Source organism: Chiloscyllium plagiosum, unplaced genomic scaffold (genome assembly GCF_037043375.1).
Source record: "Chiloscyllium plagiosum isolate Xiang-an unplaced genomic scaffold, Cpla_swu_hap1 HiC_scaffold_27, whole genome shotgun sequence".
Lineage (NCBI taxonomy): Eukaryota > Metazoa > Chordata > Chondrichthyes > Orectolobiformes > Hemiscylliidae > Chiloscyllium > Chiloscyllium plagiosum.
In genome coordinates, this window is record NW_028270165.1 from 84,876,344 (window position 1) to 84,880,748 (window position 4,405).

A 4,405-nucleotide genomic window follows, 5' to 3' on the forward strand; every position below is an offset into this window, starting at 1 on the left:
CTATCTGAACTCGCTAACACTCTCCTGATAGATTGAAACATAAAGCTGGGAGTCTCTGTATTATGTTGTAAAACTATCGGTATTACATTATTCACACCGCGCTGTCACCAACTGAATGAAGCGGCTGCCCAGAGGGAGGCGGCTGTGTTTAAATCCCGTGATGAACTGGGGGAGCTGAGCATTTACCCAGACAATTGGCACACCACCTCCCTGACACAGTGTTCACAAATCAAACTGACAGCAAAGCTTCACGTGTGATCGAAAATTTCCGCAAAGAAGATTTGGCTCAACAGATACCCGGCGTGAACGTTCTCCTTTCTTGATTTGAAATGTAAGAAGTTGACGTCAGTGAGCCTGACGTGATTCGAACACGCAACCTTCTGATCTGGAGTCAGACGCGCTGCCGTTGCGCCACAAGCTCACGGATCACCCGCGACTTCTATTCATGCTTAAGGGAAGTGATCGCACTGCAATGATTTTACGTTGTGAGTAACAACGGAGATCAACAGTTCATGTCTGTTCTGTCTCTGCCCCCACTCCTTCTGTCTCTCGAAGTAATTTCCAACTCTACCTCAATAAAAAGGTGAAAGAACTGTGGATGCTGTATATTTGAAACAAAAAACAGGAGTTGCCGGTGACCCTTCCACAGAACTGATGGTGATTGGGAAAACGTTGGTTTATATGCAGGAGATATTTTGGGAAAACGTTGGTTTATATGGGAGGAAGGCGGACGCAGTTAATGATAGATCAGGACAGAGTCCAAAGCGAGGGAAGAACTGTGGACCGGAAAGGAAGTTGATAACGATCTGCATGGGAGGGTGAATGGAGACTGTTCGTGGCTAAGAATAGGTAGTGTGTAATGACAGACTATGTGATAACAAGGCTTGGTGTGTGTGGAAGGGACGATGATACTATGGATTTCAGGCCCGAGAATTATTGAATTCGATATTGGGACCAGAGGGATGTATGGTCCCCAAGTGTAATATTCGGTGCTCTTCGTTCTGGTGGTGCTGAACTTCGCTGGAACACTACAGCAAACCTGAGACAGAGATGTTGGCCAGGGAACAGGGTGGGGTGTGGAATTGGCCGGCAACTGGAAGCGCAGGGTCTTTTTTGCGGGCAGAACGTCGATGTTCTGTGCAGCAGTCACCCAGTTTATGCTTCGTTTTTCCCCAATGTAGATGAGACCACATTATGAGCAGCAACTGCAGTCGACTGGGTTGTGGGAAATGCAGGTCAAGTGCTGCTTCACCTGGAAGGTAAGTTTGGACCCTTGGATAGAGAGAAGGGAGCAGGTAAATGGGCTGGTGTCACACATTCGGCAGTTGCAGGGGAAAGTGCCGTTGGACTATTGGGGTGGGAATGGGGTTAGGCTTGGTGGGAATGAAGGAAGAGTGGACCCAAGGTATAACTCCTGCCCATTTTCCTATCTGCCAAATAGAGGAATTTGTAAAGTGTGTACAAGGACATTTTCTAATTCACAATGTGGATGTACATACTGGCGAGGGTGCAAAACCTAAGGGTAAACCATAATTCTATTAACTTTAGAACAGTGATTGAAAATAATGTATCAGATCTAAAAGTTGGAGTTCGAAATTGGAGGAAGACTCAGGTATTAGGCAAGATCTTTCAAAAGCTGATTGGGGGCAGATGTTCGCAGGTTAAAGGACTGCTGGAAAATGGGAAGCCTTCAAATATGAGATAACAAGAGTTCAGGCACAGTTTCTTCCTGATTCGGAGATGCCGGTGTTGGACTGGGGAGTACAAAGTTAAAAAATCACACCACACCAGGTTATAGTCCAACAGGTTTACTTGGAAGCACACTAGATTTCTGAGCGATGCTCCTTCATCTGAGTATATTCCTGTTCGGGTGAAAGGAAAGGCTGGTAGGTTGGGGAATGCTGGATGACTAGAGAAAATGAGATTTTGGTTAAGATAAAGAAGGATATATATATCAGGTATCGGCAGAGAGATCGAGTGAATCCTTAGAGTATAAAGGCAGTACGAGCATACTTAAGAGGGAAATCATGAGGGCAAAAAAGGGGACATGAGATAGCTTTGGCAAATAGAGTCATGGATAACCCAAAGGATTTTTATAAATACATTAAGGACAAAAGGATAACAAGGGAGAGAATAGGGCCCGTCAAAGATCAGCAAGGCGGCCTTTGTGTGGAGCTGGGGGGGGTGGGGGGGGGGGTGGGGGGCGAGATACTGAACGGATATTGTGCATCAGTGTTTACTGTGGAGAAGGGCATGGAAGATCTAGAATGTGAGAAAGTAGATGGTGACATGTTGAAAAAATGCCCATATTACAGATGAGAAATTGCTGGACATCTTGATCTACATAAAAGTGGATAAATCTCAAGGACCTGATCAGGAGTACCCTAGAACTCTGTGGGAAACTGGGGAAGTGATTGCTGGGCCTCTTTCTGAGATATTTGTATCATCAATAGTCACAGGTGAGGTGCCGGAAGGCTAGAGGGTGGCTAACGTGGTGCCACTATTTAAGAAAGGTGGTAAGGAAAAGCCAGAGAACTATAGACCAGTGAACCTGACATCCGTGTTGGGCAACGTTTTGGAGAGAATCCTAAGAGACAGGATTTACATGTATTTGGAAAGGCAAGAAATGATTAGGGGTAGTCAGCATGGCTTTATGCTTGGGAAATCATGTCTCATGAACATGATTGGGTTTTTTGAAGAAGTAACAAAGTGGATTGATGAGGGCAGAGCGATGGACGTGATCTATATGGACTTCAGGAAGGCGGTCATCGAGGTGCCTCATGGGAGACTGGTGAGCAAGGTTTAATCTCATGGCATGCAGGGACAACTAGCCATTTGGATACAAACTGGCTAGAAGGCAGAAGACAGAGGGTGGTGATGGAGGTTGCTTTTCAGACTGAAGGCCTGTGAGCAATGGTGTGTCACAAGAATTGATGCTGGGCCCGCTACGTTTTGTCATTTCTATAAATGATTTGTATGTAAACGGAGGAGGTATAGTTAGCAAGTTTGTAGATGACACCAAAATTGGAGGTGTAGTGGACAGTAAAGAAGGTTACCTCAGATCACAACGGAACCTTGATCAGATGGGCCAATGGGCTGAGGAATGGCAGTTGGAGGTTAATGTAGATAAATATGAGGTGCTGCATTTTGGAAAATCAAATCAGAGCAGGACTTTTACACTTAATGGTAAGTTCCTTGGAAGTGTTGCTGAACAAAGAGACCTTGGAGTTCAGGTTGATAGTTCCTTAAAAGTAGAGACACAGGCAGATTGGATAGTAAAGAAGGCGTTTGGTGTGCTTTCCTTTGTTGGTCAGAGCATCGAGGATAGATGTTGGGAGCTCATGTTGTCACTGTACAGAACATTGGTCAGGCCACGTTTGGAATATTGCATGTAATTTTGGTCTGCTTCCTATCGGAAAGATGTTGTGAAACTAGAAAAGGTGTAGAAAAGATTTACAGGGATGTTGCCAGGGTTGGAGGTTAGAGGGTAGGAAGGTTTTATGGGGATATGGGCCAAGTGCTGGCAAATGGGACTAGATTAGGTTAGGATATCTGGGCTGCATGGATGAGTTGGACCGAAGGGTCTGTTTCCGTGCTGTAAATCTGTGTCACTGTGAGACTCCATGGGATTCTCTGCCCAAGAGAGCAGTTGAGACAGCTTCATGAAGTTTATTGAAGACGCAGTTGGATGGGTTTTTGCATGGTAGGGGAATTAAGGGTAGTCGGGATAGTCCAGGTTGGTGGAGCTGTGATCTTAATGAATGACGGAGCAGGCTTGACCAAATGGTCTACTCCTGCTTCTGTGACTTTGAATCTGTAATACTGCATTTCCCGCGGCCGGAGTTTTCCCACGGCACAAAGGAGGTTTTCTAAAGTATATTTAAACCCCTTGCTTTGCTTGAACTCAAACTGCATAGACTTGGAGGAGAGTGGGATTTGCAAAGTGCCCTCCCCTCCACACGTGCCTCAACTGCAGGACAGCTGTCCGGCCCGCCCTCCATTGTTGACGTCACAATGCGGATGCAGCCCTGTCAGTTTCAGAGTGAAACTCCCTCCCTCTGGGCAACATCTGGGAGTAAAGCAATGTCTCCCTCTTTCCATATACCATCCTCCAGCAGCGAGGGGGAAGGGCAGGTAGGGGTGGGTGAAACACTGTTCACTTGTAGCAACTGGAGTGAATCCAGGGAGGGAGCAGACACTCCAAAGGTGCTCAAATACTTTCTATCTCTCTTAAACCTATTTTCCTTGTGTATTCCCTCAGTTTGGCACGTATACAGTTTGCACCCTAGAAAAGGATTGCTCCTTTCCTCATGTTCACAACTAAAAGGTTAGATTCTCAAGGAACTGAGCAGCATTTAAGGGATTGGCACATTGCTCAAAAAAATGGAGGACGCTAGGGGCCTGT

At 45.9% G+C, this 4,405-nt stretch overlaps 1 non-coding gene across 1 annotated transcript; it reads right to left on the reverse strand.

The window, feature by feature from the left end:
- Positions 1-349: 349 nt before the first annotated feature.
- Positions 350-421, reverse strand: trnaw-cca (transfer RNA tryptophan (anticodon CCA)). The gene has a single exon. It is a non-coding gene; the product is annotated as a tRNA-Trp (tRNA).
- Between the last annotated feature and the right edge of the window lie 3,984 nt (positions 422-4,405).